The 18,925-nt window shown below is 42.8% G+C and overlaps 1 protein-coding gene across 2 annotated transcripts in view; it reads left to right on the top strand.

Annotated features, from left to right (window-relative positions):
* MTMR12 (myotubularin related protein 12) overlaps positions 1-18,925 on the top strand; it is a 78,154-nt gene that overhangs the window by 9,057 nt on the left and 50,172 nt on the right. The gene's annotated exons all lie outside the window — the stretch shown is intronic.

Genomic DNA, 18,925 nt, shown 5'->3' with positions numbered 1-18,925 from the left:
AGTTTCACTTGCCTCAACTCAACCATTTATGCTGCTCTACTTTGGAGAAGAGAAGCAGTAGCTTTTTTTCCTTTTTTAATATGATCACTGTCTGCTAATAACCTGTGAGTACCTGCTGTATAAAGAAGGCGGTTCGTGGTAAAAGGGTGACAGGAGAAACCAGGTGTACCTATAAGTAGAGCCTGAGGAACTCAGTTAATATTGCACAGCTTTATTTGGATGTCATCCAGGTAGTGGACAGAGAAGTGGCCCGACCAGCTCAGTACTAGGCACTCTGGGGTCTAAGAGAGTTCCTCAGCATGGTGCAGGCGTGGCTGTCACGGGGACTGGTGCCATAACGGGGACAGCAGAGGAATAAACCGAGTGCGGTAGGTGTTTGGGGATGGGAATGAAGTGGCGTGGTGTTGTGGAGACACTTTCATTCTGAAGTGTTCAGATCCTGGCTCAACCACTTGATAGTGACCTTAGACATGTGACTTCACCTCTCTGAGATGTAGTTTCCTCAGCTGTAATGTGTGGATAAATATCTTCTCTTCAGGCCTACTTGCAGATTAGAAGAAATACTATAGCTCAGGACCTGGCACACGGCAGATACCCAGTCACTGCTAGAAGCTGTTATTATTAACAATAAGTTGAATTGGAAAACTTATTTATTTTAGCAGCATTTTTGTGTACCTGCCACTTGTGTTAGAGTTAGGAATATTAATAAAACAGTGTGTGCACTGTTCTGTTGGGAGATGGCAAGTGAACAGATGGTTCTAATACGTGGAGGTATTGCTGTGTATTCATCTGTGAGGGAGCCAGACAGAATGCTCTTGGCACACAGAGGAAGGCCCACTGGAGAACCTGGGGCAGCATCTGGTCTCATTTGAAGGCTGTGTAGGACTCTGAAAGGTCAGCATTAAAGTGGGACTGGGCGTGGAGAGGAGGGGGATCATGTAGCAGGCAGGCAAGAGGACCACTTGAAAGGCTCACAAGCATGTTGTGACTGGGTGGTTGGAGCATCTGTTCTCATGTCTTATTTAAGGTGTGTGTGTGGGTGTGTGAAAGTGAGAGAGAGGTTCTGGAGAGCAGAGTCCAAGGGGTGCCGCTTGGGCACACAGGATGATTTCCAGAATTCTTTAAGCATTTCCTCTTTTCAGTGACATGCTGCTTTACCATTAGGTCAGTCTGGAAGCCTCGTCGGATTCCCCTTGCCCTCATCCTGCTCCAAGGCCGTTAAGGCCTCTCCAGCTATTCAGCTAACCTAGTGTTTATATAGCAGTTCTGGAGGAGGTGGTGGAGGGGGAGGCATAGAAGGCAGTGCCACGTGCGTCGGCAGCTGCTGTTAGTCACATCAGTTAGCTTAAATTATAAGACAGTGACAGCCCCATAACTGCCACCTGACACCTTTCTTTTAGCACTGGTTCACATCCCAGTGCTACCCTCTTTACTTTCAATTTAGTGTGGAGGTTAAGGGCATGTCTTTGGAGCCAGTCAGAGTTTTGCTATTTGCTGTATGAATTTGGGTTGGGTATTACAGTGATTAAAGCACTCAGCTGCTAACCGAAAGGTCAGTGGTTTGAAACGACCAGCAGCTCCATGGAAGAAAGATGTGCCAGTCAGCTTCCGTAAAGATTTACAGCCTTAGAAACCCTATGGGGCGGTTCTACTCTGTTCTGTAGGTTTGCCACGAGTTGGAGTCGACTCCATGGCAGTAGGTTTGGTTTGGTTTGGCTTATTTGGCTTCTCTGAGCCTCAGTTTCCTGATCTGTGAAATGAGATTGATAATAATAGTACCTAGCCCCTAAGGTTGCTGTTAGTCTAAAGTGAGGCAGTCCATGGAAAACTGTTAACACAGTACCTGGCCTGTAGTCAACACTTACTAAATGTTAATGGTTGTCGTCACTGTTACTCCTCACCCCAGAAACAGTGTGTGTGTGTCCCTTGGGCCACCAGTGCCAGTCCTGATGGTGGCAAGAGATTCGACCTACATTCCTTTCCAGCATGGTTCTTCTACCCCCTGGGCGTTGTGCCTGGAGCCAGGGGTGCTGTCCCTCTTTCAGGATTCTGTCATATCCTCAATGGGTACCTTTGCCATCTGTCCATAGGGCCTCCTTCCTGCACAGTTTGTTTTTCAATGAGTTGTTTCATGGATTTCCTTTCTGCCCTCCTGTAGTATTGTCTTCCCGTGTCTCCAGTGCTCCTGGGATGACTAGGGGTTCTGGCAGCATATTATATCCAGGGATGATACCTCCAGTTCACCCTGGCTTCCCTTTCCTTTTAAGCCAGGCTTCCGAGCTTCTGCCAGCAGCACTCTTGTTTCCCTAGTCACCCAGCCTCCAAACGAACTGGTCACAGTCCCCACAGTGTCCTTTGTGGGGGCCTTTGGTGGTCTACCTTAATTTCCATAGCCACCCTCCCTGTCTGGTATTTCCTCTCGTGCCTGGGACCACCTACCACAAGCGCTTAACTGACTTCTCTGTCTGCTGCCATTCCCTGTCTACACCACTCCACACACCCTGCACACCACTGCTAGGCTCTTTTTTCTGAACAGCCTTCATTATGTCATTTTCCTCTTTAAGAGCCCTCCCTTCCTCTTCCTTTCCCACTGATCCAAATCTTAACAAGCTTTCAAGACTCCCCAGATCCTACCTGATATGGTTTTATTGGAGGAAGGTTACCTTGGCTTTGGGAGGTTTGAGTTCTGTGTGGCCTTGAGTGAACCTCTTTGGACCTCATTTCCTCATTTATAGAAAGAGCTGGACTAGGTGAATGCGTTCAGACATGCTTTATCCAAGCAACCTTTCTTTTCAAGCAGTGGTTCTTGGGGAACTTTTTCAAAATACACTGTCCCAAGTCTTACTTTAGAAATTCACATCTGCCCTAGGCCTGTAGTAGGAATCTGCATTTAAAAAAACTTTTCAAGTAACTGTTCTCAATCTCTCCCCCACCGCCTGTTGAGAACTGCTATTTCAATGTATGAAATCATTTATAGGGGACCCAACAATACAGAGGAGAGAGAGAGGAGACGAAAAGGAATGTGAGGAGCACAGTTTGAAAAGCATCTGACTAGGCAGTATCTAAGCCTCTTGCCACTTAACCTCTTTGTCTTCATAAGTCTTCCTCATACCTGGCACTCTCCCCTTCTTTTTGTCCATGTTACAGACTGTCTATATACAGCTCTGAGTTCTTGGTGATACAGTTGAACATTTATTCTATACTCCATCATATATAAATTGCTAAATGTCTGTGAGTCTTGTTTCTCCATCAGCATTGTAAGCTTCTTGAAGTTATGGGCCATGGCCCCTGCCATAGTGCCGGCCACTCATTGTGGTCTTGTGGCGCTCAGCGTAGCTGCTGACAGGGCTATGCAGACTTAGAGAATGTAAATCACTGTGGCTGTGAACGCTTCTGTGACACATGGAGCCTGTGCCAGAAGAAGGTCCCAGGAGATAGCAGGTAGGAGAGTCATTCAGAGGTACATTTTTCTTTCTCCTTCTGAGTGTGATTTGGGGAGTTTAGGCTGAGAACTATGTTTAGTTCTTTAGTGTGATCCCTGACTCCACTCTTGGGCCTAGTGGTTAAGAGCTCAGCTGCTAACCAAAAAGTCGACAGTTCGAATCTACCAGCTGCTCCTGGAAACCCTGTGGGGCAGTTCTACTCTATTCTGTAGGGTCTCTATGAGTCAGAATTGACTTGTCGGCCACAGGTTTGGTTTTTTGTTTTGTTTTAAACAGCTTTAGCATCCAGTACTTTGCTTTAAAATATTCTTTTTAGCTATCACCATAGCAATTATTTTGTTAATCCAGTGGCCTGCCCTGGATACCTGAAGCCCAATTGTTGCCCAGTGATGTGACCCCCAGCTTGCCCCTTTGCTTCCTCAGGCAGCTCCTTTTTCCATAAAGAGCCTTTTTGTTGGGTGTGACTCACAAGTGAGACTATGAGAACTGAGTCTGTTAACTCTTTGGTAGGGTCATATCTATAGGTTCTGCGGGCTTAAACACTGGTATTTGGGTCTTACCATTCCCTCTAGCTTGAGTGTCTTACTAGAGAGAGTTTGATAAGGTGTTTGGATTGTTTAAAGGCCTGGCGAATGTCTGGTAAGAGTGAACCTTACTAAGAAGCATGAATGAGTAATGCTTTCACTGTCTTCAGTAAATGATGGGCTGTCAAAACAGAGTGAGAAATTGTTTGCATCTTCCTGAGCAGCTGTTCTCCTCCTTTACAAACAAAACAGATAGAAAGGATTTAAAATGGGCACATTAGTCAGCATTGCTTAGCTGTTAGGGTAGTGCATTGTCAAAGGGTGTTGCCTACTTCCCTGCCCTGGAAACTTGTTATGACCGAAAGCCCATTTGATGGTACTATGTTTGTAATGGGAAGAAAGGTTAGGATTAGTGGTTGCCTAGGTTGTTGGTGATGGGGGGAAGGAGACAGGGAATGACTGCTAAAGGGCATGGGGTTGCCTTAGGAAGTGATGAAAACGTTCTAAAGTTGGTTGTGCTGATGGTTGTACACTTCTGTGACTATACTAAAAAAAAAAACTCTTAATTTTTCTTATACACTTTAAATGGGTGAAATGTATGGTATGTGAATTACGTTTTAATAAAGCTATTACAAAATTTTTTTAAATCAGGGTTACTAAACATGGTGTCGGAACTCTGAGAAGGGCATCTGGCTTTACCGCCTGGTTTGCTGTATGAGCCTGGGCGCATTGTTTAACTTCTTTGAGCTTCAGTGGTCTTATCTGTAAAATGGGGATGAAAAAACTTTACAGAATTGTTGGCAAGATAAATGAGCTAGGACATGTGAAAGTAGACATAGTAAAACCTCTAACAAATTATATTTTGTGTATTTAAGAAGATTTTTTTTTTTTTTCTTTTCTGGTTGTTGACTTGATTCTGCCTCATGGCAACCCCACGTGTGTTTTCACTGGCTGATTTTTTCAGAAGTGGCTTGCCAGGCTTTTCTTCCAAGGCATCTGTGGGGGACTCAAACCTCCAACCTTTCAGTTAGCAGCCAACTGCGTTAACCATTTGTACCACCCAGGGACTCTGTTTAAGAAGTTAGACATGTATTTTTGTGGATAATAGATGATTAGTCTGAAATGCTCTCTAGAAGCCCCAACCAGCCCTGTGAAGTGAACACTTATTATGGCTAAGAACCGATTTGCCTAATGAGTAAATAGCAGAGTCCTTAAAGACCAGGTACCTGAATGACTCTGTGTATGTGCCCTGTTACCTAGAGACCAGACAGAGATTATCCATTCGCCTGTTATTGAATGTTTGCTTCTGTGGTTTCAGATGTTGTTCACTTGGTTTGTTGTCAGAGTAATTATTCCTCGTAACTACTGTAGACAGTGTATAGTTAGTAGAAGACAGCTCTTAACTGGTCTTGCTTTCAGAGTTGGGAGGCTTGACAAATAAACCTGCTACTCAGGCTGGGACTGAAGAGAGTCCCTCTGGCCAAGAGCTGGGACCTGGCAACCCGTGGGGATCAGCTCCAGGACACAAATCCTATTTTGATTTCTAGTCCTCTACACCTGGATAGTGGATGGATTCATTTAGTCTCTAGTCTGCGTCCTCAGTGATAAGGCTTCAGATTTACAGACTGGTTTTAAATATGCCCCTACCTTACCCATGAGGCTACAATGTGTTTCAGAAAGCCAGCTGAGAGAGGAGTATGACAGTATTCAGTTATACCTGGCACTAATCATATACTTACTTAGGAATTTTTAATAGAACTAATTCTTTAACCTCTCAAGAACTATGTCTAAGATTAAAGAATATACCAGGATCAAGAATTATTTATTTCTTTTTGTGATGTTTCCATTTATCCGTTCTTTCAGTAGAATGTTATCAAGCATTTACTATATGCGAGGAGTTATATGCTAAGAGCTAAGGCTAAAAAGAAAAAGAGGAAGACCCTCAATGGGAATACCCGAAAAAGAGAAAGACCGTCAATGAGATGGACTGACACAGTGGCTGCAACAATGGGCTCAAGCATAACAATGATTGTGGGCATGGGGCAGGACCGTACAGTGTTTCGTTCTGTTGTACATAGGGTCGCTATAAGTCAGTACCGACTCGATGGCACCTAACAACAACAAAGGCTAAAAATACATAAAGGTACAGCCTCAGCCCTCAGTTTGCAGAATTGGTTGGGGAGACAGACAAGGTAGGAAATTATTACAATACAGAGTGAAAAGTGTAGTAATAGAGGCATATGCAGAGTGTGTTTTAGAGGTCCAGAGAAGGGCACCTCACCATTCTGGGGGAGGGAGGTTGAGTCAGAGAAAGCTCCCCAGAGGACTCGAACTGTGTGCACAGTGGCTAGACAGTGACTTGGATGTGCAGGACTGGGGGATGGTGGATTGGGTGGGCATAGTGGATTCACTGGGGCTAGACTGGAGGCAGTGTGACTAGTAATTACAGGAGTGTGTGAGGTGAGAGACGATGGCGTCCTGAAGTAAGTCATCAGCAACAGGGATGAATAGAAGATGGAAAACAGGTTCTGGAGCTGTTAGGAAGGTAGAGCAGACAGAGTGTGAGAGACAGGGAGTAGTTGAGAATGACTCCAGGGTTTCTGGCTTAGCCAGCTGGGTGGGTGGTGGCCCTATGCTTAGAGCAAGAGTCCAGGGGAGGATGAGAAGGTTTGATGAGGGGCAAAGAGGAAGTGATGAGCTGTGTTTCAAGTGTGAATTTGAAGGACCCAAAGGACATTTCGGTGCTGGTGGCCAGGAGGCTATTTGGGTGTCCAGGTCTGAAGCTCTGAAGAGAGATCTGACATGAAGAGCGATTTGGGCATCATCAGCATGTATTGTTGCAACGTTGCGAGTGGGAGAGTTCATCCAAAGAGCTCAGGTATTTTGAGGAGGGAAGAGGAAAGAGGGAAGGAAGAAGGAAGTCTCCAGAAAGGAGACTTGAGGAAGAGCGGCCGGAGAGAGTGTCAGTCCTTCTAACTTCTGCTAGTTTTCAGGTCTCAGCATAAATGACTCTTCCTGAAGGAACCAGTCTTATTTGACCCTTTCTGAATGCAGTTAGGTGTTTCTGCTGTATTCCCATTGTACCCTGTACTTCCCCTGAGTAGCACTTAGTCTTTATTATTGTTTGACTCCCGTGTACCTGGGAAGGTAGGAATTGTGTGCTATGTTCATTCTTGTATTTGCTGTATTTATTATGCGCAGTGCCTGGAATAGAGTAGGTGCATAAGAAGTGATAGTTCAGGAGATGAAACAGCATTTGGAAGCCAAGGAGGAGCAGACAGTGTCAAGGAGCATGTGGTCAGCAGGGAGAGGCAGGTTATATTGTAGTCAAGAGGACGACTCTAGTCAGGTAAATCTAGGCTTGAATCCCACTTCACTTAACCTTGTATGGTCTCGTTTTCCTCTCTCTAAAATGAGAATAAAAATGGTAGTTAACAGAGTTGTGAGATGATGCATAGAGATACATCTTTTTGTAAGGAGCCCTGGTGGTACAATGGTTAAGTGCTTGACTGCTAACCAAAAGGTTGACGATTCAAACCCACCAGTGGCTCCGCAGGAGAAAAGACCTGGCAACCTGCTTCGGTAAAGATTACAGCCATAGGAAGTCCTATGGGGCAGTTCTGCTCTGTCCTGTAGGGTCACTATGGGTTGGAATTGACAAAGATGGCACACAACAACATCTTTTTGCAGACTTCTAGTATTTATTGCACTTATTACCCAGTCTTCCAACTATTTATTTGTCTGAATTCTCTGAGAACAAAAGTCAATTCTTATTTAGCTTTGTATTTCCAGCATTTGGCATTTTGGACATTCAGGAGTTGTTTGTTGAAATCAATTGGTATATGTTAGAGATTGGATCATCTTGCAGCTTTGAATAACCACACATGCAATTTGAGTGTTGACTCAGTGGTTCCACTCCTTCTCAGAAACGCAGTTCTGAGAAGAGATCGGGATTGACAGCTTTTTGATGCTGGGCCAGCTTTATCATGTGAGTTCCAGTAGGTGTGTCTCCTTTGGGCCATAAACTTGCTCGAGAATGGGTGGCAGTTCTCACATCTTGTGCTAGCATAGACACTGTGGGACAGGAGTGCTTCTGGCTCAGCATGTGTCACGGTTCTCAGATGAAGTGGGGGCAGTGGCAGCTGCTGGGCCTGGGAATTGTTGATACTGACAGCGGGAGCCAGAACAGATGTAGCTTCTTTTGATCTGTGGGCTAAGCCTTATTATTTGTGCCCTTATTCTCTTTTTAAGTTAAAACAAACAAAAAGTTAGCCGTAACATTGGAGTAAACTTTGAAAAATAAGGAGCTGAAAAATAAATCTGAATATACCTCTGTTGACAGAGCTACTCTTCATTTATGTCATGCCATTATTCTAACTGAATTCAAGTGACAGAGAAATATCCTAGTTTTGAACCCCTGGATGTGGTACCAGCAGTTTTTGTCATTGTTTTGTGCCATAGTGGCAAGCTTTGTCCAAACTCAAATGGAGTAGCAAGAGGTGCCGTACAAAGCACATAGGCCTTTTTTTTAAATTGTGCTTTAAGTGAAAGTTTACAGTTCAAGTCAGTTTCTCATACAAAATTTATATACACATTGTTATGTGACCCTAGCTGCTCTCGCTATAATGTGACAGCACACTCCTCCTTTCCACCCCGCATTTCCCATGTCCATTCAACCAGCTCCTGTCCCTTTTTGCCTTCTCATCTCACCTCTGGACAGGAACTGCCCATTTAGTCTCATGTATCTACTTGAGCTAAGAAGCACTCTCTTCACAGCTGTGGAAGTAAGATTGTCACCATTTGCTAATTAGGAAGCTGGGCAAGGAGTGTCAGTTGAAGGATAGTGGGATAGAAGGAGCAGAGGGTTAATGGGGACTCTGGGCCCAGGAGATGAGGGTATAAGTGCTCGTTGCCCCAGAGAACAGAGATAGTATAGATGCAGCTGTCACTGGACTCTGGGTGAATTGGCTAGGGGAACCTGGGACAAGGCCAGGCCCATCCATGGCTGTTGCACTCTTGCCATTCTTACTGGGCAGGCTTCACAATTTCTAATCTTTATGGAGTAATACCATATACGTGACAGTCTTTAATGGAATGCACTGTTTCTCCAGTACTTTACGATGTGATTAGAGTATTTACTGATGCATATTAGTGTCATCCATATTAATGCCTAAGCCTACATATTGTATATTAATTTCCAGTATGTTTGTCTGGTTCCGCTGATTTTAGGATCAGCTTATTAGGAAATTAAAAATTACCTAAAAGTGCGGTGTGTTTTTAAAATCTCTTACTACTGAAAGCCATCCATTCATTCATCAAAATCGTTTGAGCACTTACTATGTGCAAAGCCTGTGTTAGATTCTAAGGGTATACTGGTGAGCAAAAAAACAAAGAACCTGCCCTTAAAGAATTTATAGATTGGTGGGTAGATAGACATTAAACAAATAATCACATAAACAAGTATGAAATTGTAACTGTGATAAGTACTGGGAGGGAGAGATACATAGAGCTTTAAGAACCTGGTAATAGGTTTTGATGTAGTCAGGTACGTCAGAGGAGGTTTCCTGAGAAAATGACCCTTGACCTGAGATCTGATGGGTACACAGAATTCACAGGGCAGGAGGGAAAGGACAAGTATTCTAGCTGAGAATGGGAAGGAGCATAGCATGTATGGGAGGCTGAAAGAAGGCCAGACTAAGGAAGAGCATGATAGGAGTCCAGATTGGATAAGTAGGTAAGGGCCAGGCTGTGCAGAGGCTCCTAGGCCATGTCACGGCATTGTCTTCATCCCACGAATAATCCAGAGCAGGCTGTGTTCTGTAAAGATCACTTGTACTGTAGGGTGGAGAATGGATTCAGGTAGACCAGTTGGAAAGCTATTGCAGTAGTCCAGAAAAGAGATGAAAATAGCTTGGACCAGGGTGGTGCTGGTAGAAATAAGCGAGGAAGATGGAGTCTAGATATATTTAATAGGTAATACTGAGAGAATTTGGTGATATATTGGATGTGGAGTGTAAAGGAGAAGGGAGTCTAACGGGAAACTCTTAGAATGACCTCTAAACTATATGTATATGCTCTTAAAGGGAAGTACAGAGTTGCCCAGTCAATACATAGCAGTGTTATTCTTGGTCAGAGCCTATCCTAGAGTGTGGTGTATCAGAAGATTCCCATTGAACTCTTGAGGTCTGTTGGGATGACAGTAGAGACTTGTGTCTTAGAGGACCCAGTGGAGTAAGTCATAAGAGGTGACTCTTTGAGCTGATGTTAAAGAAGCAGTAAGCCAGTGTCATTTATGTCCATGACTTTAGGGAGTAAGTTGAGTGGTTTTTTTCCCCCCTTCAGCCTCATTTTGCCTCTTCATAATGCTCTTTTAGGCTTCTCCTAGGCACTTTTTCTGATGCTTGCTTGGAGCTGGTTTCAGGTGGGTCTTTGTGGTGTAACTTTAACTTTACGTAAAGTAATGTGGTCTTGCCCTGTTTCTGGAGGGATAACTCTACACACTTGGAATTTCCTGAGTAATTGAGTTTTCCTTTAGTATCAAAACCTCCAGACCATACCTGAAGATTTGTTCTAATGAGTAGGGGCGGGCCAGACCAGAAAGACCACCTGATAATCAGCTAGCCTTAGGAGGCATGATTTAACCTGTCATGATTATGCAAGGAGGCCTCAATCGTGAGTATGTATTGAGTGAAGCCAATAAAGGCTTTGAACACGGAGGCTCCAGGAGCTTCCTGACTGGTGAAGGGAGGGTGATGTGTCTTCTTTGGGATATGGAAAATTCATGTTGGGAACCCTCTCAGACTTCACCCATGTGTCTTCCTTATGATGATCCTGATTTAAATCTGTTATTGTAAGTCTGTGAGTTGTTACAGCAAATATCGAACCAAAAGGAGCAGTGGGAGCCAGCAGGTGAAAAGGAGGGAGCCCAGGGGAGGCCCCTGAGCTAGCGGCTGGCATCTTGAAGGGGTAGTGATAAAACCTTGAGTTTGCAGCCAGCAGGTCAGAAGTAAGGGTGTCGTGTGGGCTCCCCGAGTTTGCGGCTGGTGTCTGCCTATTTAGCAGTCTTGACGGATGGTGTCCTTTTAACTCGTGAGCTCTTACCTAGCTCCTGGTGGCTAAGGGCAGAGAGAGGGAGTGCTGCAGGGGCGGCTGGTGTCAGAGATGATTGAGAAGTGGGAAAGTGGAGATTTGATTAATCTTCACATTTTGGGGATTGGATTTATGTTGATTCTTATCCACAATGTTTGGTGGGTACATTTATTAATCATTCTGTCCTGTTTTTCCTTTTTACCTTCATTCCACGTTAGAGGCAGTATAACATCATGTAAGAACACAGACTCAACCATTATACCTGGGTTTGACTTCCACCACTGCCATGTACTCGCTGGGTATTTTAGGCAAGTTATTTAATCTCTCTGTACCTCAGTTTCTTCATCTGTAAAATGGAGATAATAGTGGGTAAATAACCCTACTTCAAAGGATTGCTGTGAGGATTAAATGAGTTAATAAGTATAAAGCTTTTTAAACAATGTCTGGCACAAAATAAGACTTAATAAGTGATTGTTATTATTATTCACCTCTCAGCCTCAGTAAGGGCTGGCCCTTGAAAGTACACACTTCAGAAAGAGGGACAAAAGACGTTGGCATTCACAGATAGGATATTTGTGATTTCTGGAGTCCAGGAGTGACCCTTAAGCCATGATGATATAGTAATTTGGAATGTTGCTAAGGAATAGATTGCATTTACTCATCCAGTTATAAAGGTCAAGTTGGACAGCCTTTAATAGCTCATCTCTTCAAAGCACAGCATAATCAGGAGTAGGATGGACACACAGGAATTTCATCTTGTCGTGTAGCTCACTTTAAGACCCATATCCAGAACTGAGCACATCCATACATGGACATTCCTGTGCCCTTGTTGGTACCCACTTCACCTCTCCTTTGTTCAGCTGTGCTGCTATGCTCGTTCTCCTGGGATCAACAAGCAGCTGATGTTACAACTGTTTTACCTTTCTCAAAAATACTGAAATATTGTTTCCATATTTGTTAGTTATTTGTTTTGTGTAGTTGGAAAAGCAATTGTAAAATATAGGGGGAAGGAACTATAGGGCATTACCTCCACTGTGTCCTCCCAACCCCCACTCAAACAGCTATCTTTTGAAAACCAAACCAAAAACGAAATTCAATTAGATAATTTTTTGAGGGATAGTATCTTTATTATTGTTATTGGTATACCCTGATTTATTGGGTGCTCTAGGTTATTCTTTTTTAAAGACTGGTATATATTTTGATTTGGAGTGGTGGTAGTACTGATGGTACTTTTCCCTACATCGAGAATTTGTTAAGAACTGGATAATGTATATTTATGATTTTTTTTTGAGGTGTTAACCAGGGAAAGGTCAGGGAAAGGTTAGATAATAGTGATCATTGAGTACAACAGGATTCCTTAAATTTCAATGCTTGAGTGCTTATAAAGGTTTTTATTCTGAATTTATCAACTTTTAGCAACTTCATCTACTTTCAATAAAATCAGCAGTTCAGAAAGCTTTTCTTTGTTACAACATGCCTAAGCAGTCCCTGACCTTGGATGTGGTGTTCTGTCCTCTTCAGAAAGCCGTTAGTCTACTACTTTGGTTTTTAAGTGGGTTCAAAGTACTTCTTTTGCAAAAGACACGGAATGACCAAACCTGAATCATTGTGACCTTCTAGAAAACAAATCCTGTTAATAGAAAAAATGCCATTTCCTTTTCCATGGCTTTAGATATTCATGTGTAGTCAAAATCTTAAGAAATTAGAGCCAATTTAAAACGAGTTGCTGTGGAGTCTATTCAGACCTCATGGCAACCCCATGTGTGTCTGAACTGTGCTCCGTAGGGTTTGTCAATGGCTGAGTTTTCAAAGGTAGATCACCAGGCCTTTATTTTGAGGCACCTCAAAATGGACCCAAACCTTCCAGCCTTTCGGTTAGCAGCTGATCTTGTCAACCATTTGCGCCACCCATAGACTCCACAGAGCCAACTTGGGTGTTGCTAATTCCAGGAGTTTCTGATCTGCACAAAATAAGAATTGAGAGACCTCCTGAGAAAAGTCAACTCAGTTTAATGTGGTAAACAGGATTAGAAGATAAGTAGAAATTATTGTACTTATGTGATAGTATCTTGAATAATTGTAGCTCTTGAGAAATATATTTGAGTTATGTGTTTACTCATCAAAGGAAAGGAGGAGAAAAGAAAGGAAATTGAGGAGAAGTACAGATATTGCTATCTCCAGTAATTATAACATTTCACATTTACTGAGTACACATCCCAGACATTTACGTGAGTTATCTCTTTGTTGATGTTGTTGTTAGGTACCATTGAATCTATTCCAACTGATAGCAACCCCATGTGATAGAGTAGAACTGCCCCACAGGGTTTTCTTGGCTGTAATCTTTACAGGAGCAGATCACCAGGTTTTTCTTAAAGTCCTCATACTGGGAATTATTATTTCCATTTTATATAGAAGGACACGAAGAGCCGTGATTTGGACTGTGGACCCAAGTCGGAGTTATTTCTATTTTTAGTACATATACAAAAGTTTGAAGAGACATGGGGAAAGACAAATCTTATGTTATTAAGACTATGCTATATTAAAAGTAGAGCCCTGTTGGCATAGTAGTTAAGAGCTCAGCTGCTAACCAAAAGGTGGGCAGTTCAAATCCACCAGCCGCTCCTTGGAAACCCTATGGGCAGCTCTACTCTGTCCTGTAGGATCGCTGTGAGTCGGAACCTACTCGATGGCACCTAACAACAACATATTAAAAATGGAACTTTCTGCTTCAAAAAAGGTAAATTATGTTTTAGGATACATGTGGATTCCCACCTGATCTGTGGATGCAAGTAATTTTTTACCTTCAGATTCTCTGTTTCAGTGGAGAAAACAAGGAGCCTTAAATACCCATTTTAGAGAAGTAGGTCAACTTTGAGGGAATAAAATGTCTGTGTTGTGTCCTTTTAGCACTTTGGTGCCAAACACAATTAAAACAAGTTGTGTTTTGGCACCGGTAGGGATGTTGCCTCTTGGAATTTGCCCCTTTGGCTGGGTGCGGTTAAACTGAGAACAACAATTTCAGTTTTGGACTCAAAGACGTTGTAAGGAGTGAAAGGTTGACGTGAATATTTATAAAGCATTTTGGCCTATGAGAGTTTTGGTGTAGAAGAACCCCTATCCTGTTCTTTTCAAGATCCTTGGTCTTTCTGGCAGGACTCTCCCTTTTTCTGCCTTTCCTGAGCTCTCCAGGTCCGTCACACTCTTGAGAAGATGTGCACTCTTTGGTAAGAAATCAGAATTTACTTTTTGGGACTCCCCCACACCCAAATCAGAATACACACCAGTCTGAAAAGAGAAATAACCCAGAGGACTCCAGGAAATCAGGGTGTACAAATAGGAATCATAGAGACAGCATCCCCTCGAAACGATCAGACTGCTTTCCAAACTTAGCAGATTCTTGGGAGTCTTAGCTGACTTTAACTTTCGCATGCTTTTGTCCTGTATGGGGCAAATCCTTGTACAGTGAAGTACAATTCTCTTACAGAAATTTTAAAATCTAATTTGTTCAATCGGTTTTGTAGTAGGAGACTGGTTCACAATGTTAGAATTCTAGTACACAGCAGAAGAACTTGGGAGCTAGACAGGCCTTGGGCTGAATCCTTGGTTAGTGACTTACTTCCTGTAAAACTCAGGTAAGTTACTGAACCTCATTAAGCTTCAGTTTCCTCATCTATAAAATGGAGATAATTATAGTACTAGAGTTGTTGTGAGGATAAAATGAAATACTAACGAAAGGTACTTATATCACACATATCTGTTGTTGTTGTTAGTTGCTGTCAAGTCGATTCTGACTCGTTGTGACCCCCTGTGTGCAGAGTAGAACTGCTTCATAGTGTTTTTAAAGTTTGTGACCTTTGGAAAGCAGATCTCCAGGCCTGTCTTCCAAGGCTCTTCTAGGTGTGTTTAAACCACCAATCTTTTGGCTAGTAGTTGAGCACTTAACTGTGCCACCCTTCAAAAAAAAATCCTTTGCCATTAAGTTGATTTCAACTCATAGACTCCCATATGGCACATAATAAAACAAAAAAACCGAACCTGTTGCTGTCAAGTCAGAAGCTTGATAAATGTTAGCTATTATTATAGTTAAAAGCATGCAGTTTAGGTGGAAGATGAGATTTAAAAACAGATTGTGGAGGACTTTGATTGCTACCCACAGTCTTGGATGCATCTGTTTTTACTGCTCAGAGCCTTTTGACTTCAAAGATTTTCAGCAGTGTTCCAAGGAGACGAGGCTGCTGCACGATCTGTTTTGGATGCATAAAGTATTGTTATAATTTGTTTATTGGCATTTGAGGCAGGGGCTCCATATATTTGATGGTTGTTGTTGTTAGGTGCTGTTAAGTCAGTTTTTGACTCATAGTGACCCCACGTGACAGAACTGCCCCAAAGGGTCTTCTAGGCTGTAATCTTTACCAGAGCAGATCGCCAGGTCTTTCTCCTGTGAAGCCACTGCGTGAGTTTGAACCGCCAGCCTTATTTGGTGTAGCAGCCAAGCACTTAACCATTGTGCCACCAGGGCTCCTTATTTGATGGCTAGATCACTTTATATTTGATTGTGCTGTTCTGACCTCTCATTTTCCCTATCTGCAGTGTTGAAGGAAGTCTGATGAATAGTGACAATTTTAGTAGGAAGTTGAGCACTGTTAGGAATCTTGGTGCTTTTGCTATAACCCTCCCGCCCATGTTGAAATTACCACATACTTGAAAAAATATGTGGCTCCTGGATGCCTTGGTTGCTTTATAGGTTTTCCTTTTTCCCTGTCAGATCAATTTTTGGTCAACAGCGTGATGCCAACAATGAAATATGTTTAACATTACCCTAGTGAAGGAGAAGAGTCAGTACTTTTAAAATGTATCCTAAGCTTTTGGAGACATTTGAGAAAGATAAGGAATAGTGGGAAAAGGTACCTAGCCTCTTTCTTTTTTCTGGTAGGTTGATATTCACCCCTCTGAGAGTGCGGGTTCCTGCTGTGACTTAGCAATTCTGAATGGAGAGAGTGGGTCTACAGGAGCCTTCTTTTCAGTGTCCAGTGAGGGAAAGCCACCGAGGACCCTGCCTCCTTTGAAGACACAAATACTCATAGCCCCATTTTCTGATTTACACCTTGCAAAGGCTCTCATACACCTTATCTCATGAGGCAGGCAATACAGCTCTGAATTCCATTTTTTTGAATGGGGACACTAAGACCCAGGGCACAGCCCGAGATCCTTCTGGTATCTTTGTATGCTAAGGCTCACCCAGGTTCCTGACTTAGTCCTGTGCTTCTCCCCACCCCCAAAGAAATTTATTGGAAATAGTGAATACTGTGTGCTTAATTCACTGTCCTGCTTGAAATCCTTCGTGATCCCCATTGCGCACAGGACGCCCAAACTTCTGAAAGTGGCGTGCAGAATCCTTTAGGCTGTGGCCCAGCCCATCACTTCCTGAGCTGTAGATCTCTTGCAGGATTGCTTGTCTTCATGTCATTGCACCTTTTCTTTTCTTTCCTCTTCTCTCTGCTTGTTCACCTATTAAACTCTTACGTATTCCTTAAAAGTCACTTCCCTAGAAAGACTTGCTTGAACAGTCTCCTCTCCCTTCTCCTCCCTCTGTTTGTCCCCGTACAGCGTTAGGTATCCCTCTTTTGTACTCCCTTAGCCCCGTGTCAGTACCGTTATGATAGCATCTATCATATTATGATTGTAAAAGTATGTTGATATTGTCTGTTCTCCCCAATGAAACATGAGCTCCTTGTTTATTCTTGAGTCCCCACTACCTAGCACTTGGTAAGGGTTCATTTCAATTACCTTTGGTTTTTACTGATGTCCTTCTACCTTTCCATGTATAAACTTCAAGTATCTTTAGAAGCCTAACCTCCTTTGCTTTAAAAAAAAAAAAAGAAAGAAAGAAAGAAATAGAACATATAGATACACTTTTAGTTTGGAAATGACAAGGCTAAGAATGATACTCGTTTTTTTTGGTTGTTGTTGGATTTTTAAATCAGTTTCTGCTTTACTTGGTGTGGTGTGTGTGTGTGTGTATGTGTGAGTGTGAGTGTATGTGTGTGAGTTAGCTGTGTTCCTCTACACCCAGAGAGGTCGTGAGGGGAACGTGGTGATAGCAGCCAAGAAAAGTTATGTCAGGGGTGTTCTCATTAGCTGAAGAATGGCAAAATCCTATGAGGCTTTACTGTTTGGAGACCTCATACATCATCACCCCACCTAAAACCCACACACTTGAGGCAGTAGATGCTCAGTCTAGCATTTGACGCTTCCCTGCCAACTGTGCTGGTAAGGTGGTGGGTATGACACTGGTTCCTAATTCTGTGGCCCTGGATATATTGTATATTGATATGTTGAATGATATGATTTTGGTCATCTGTGGTTTCTGTATCGTTAATGCAGTTGACCTAAGTCAGTACCCTTGGTAACAATTAACAGAAACCCACTGTAGCTTCTTTATGTCAACAAGGGAGTTTATTATAACGATGTAGGTGTAGCTCATGGAACTGTGGGCGGAAGGTGTGGTTGGGCCTCACAAAGGCCTGGAAAGCCATGGGAGTCCAGGCCATTATTATTTGTGTGTCTGGGGATTGGGCTTTTATCCCTGGGTATCGGCTTCATATATCTCATCCTCTGTGGAACAGCTTTCACTGCTTCTCCATATTTGTGGCCAGATTTACAATCTTTAGTTTAAGCAGTCAGCTTGATTAGCGTCTCATAGCCCCTTGACCAAATTAACAGGAGAGAGAAAATGATTAGCCCACTGTGGGACAGACATCCATTCCCCCATGCAGTTGAACTGGGGAGGGAGTGGTTCACACCAGGAGGTTGGGGGAGCTGGGTGAGTCCTCTGGGAAAAGGGAGTTTGGGTAGGACAGAATGCTAAAAGGTATGTCCTGATTAGTTTCTTTTTGGAACATATAGAAAGAAAGAAAAAAGTAACTACCTTGTCAAGTAAACAAAAAGTTTCACTGAGTGTGGTATATGATGTTTTAGTGCATGTTCTGAAAGCATGGCTCTATGTTATTCATTTCAAGCCTTTAAACAAAGAAAAATATTACCCTTTGCTCTTCTAGGAAATTCACTAACCATTTCAGTAATTTATGGTAGGTAGTTTTGGGTAGTATAAATTCTTCATCATCAGAAGATGATTCTTCTGCTGATGTAAAAATAGGCTAGTCTTCTCAAAGCTGGCTCAATTGAACTGAATTCCCAGCCCCAGTCAAGTTGTGTAACAGTTGATTGAATGTAATGAATAGCTTTGCCCTCCTCAGAGAAGGGTGATAGAACCTGTCAAAAATAATTGTGCTTCATTTTTGTTCTTTGCCAGTGACAGATAATGAAAACTCTCAAACAATGAGAATGTCTAAATTACCAAAACACTCATAGCATTTACATATGCAAGAGTAGTCCCTATCTTAGATAAACTAATGAGTAATGCCTGGGAAATGCTGAGCAATGCATTGGAATCATTGGGGGAGCTTTTTACAAAACCAGAGCGTCCCCATACTCTGTTTCTGTAGATTTGTGGTCAGGCCTGAGTGTCTGTTTAAGTAACAAGCTCCCCAGATGATCCCGACACTCCCCAAGTTTGAGAACCACTGCCTCAGAGGGACTTGATTTGTTGGCATCTCTGAGGATAGAAGTTGCTGTCATCTCCGAGATAGACTGTGCTCAAAACAGGTTCTCTGAAAAAGTCATGACTTTCTTCTTCAGCCTCAAGATTGGCCTCAGCTGCCTCAGCTGTTCCCAAGTTTCTTTTAATGCCATATTTCAGTCTGAATTAACAAATTCAGAAAATTTACCACCCAGAGCTATCTGTTTGCTGATCTTTTTTTTTTTCCTTTGTAATTTATTAGTTGACAAAACCGGTTGTGTCTTGTGGAA

Source organism: Trichechus manatus, unplaced genomic scaffold, assembly GCF_000243295.1.
Source record: "Trichechus manatus latirostris isolate Lorelei unplaced genomic scaffold, TriManLat1.0 scaffold00135, whole genome shotgun sequence".
Lineage (NCBI taxonomy): Eukaryota > Metazoa > Chordata > Mammalia > Sirenia > Trichechidae > Trichechus > Trichechus manatus.
Note: the sequence above shows the minus strand (reverse complement) of the source record. Positions and strands in the feature narration are given on the sequence as shown.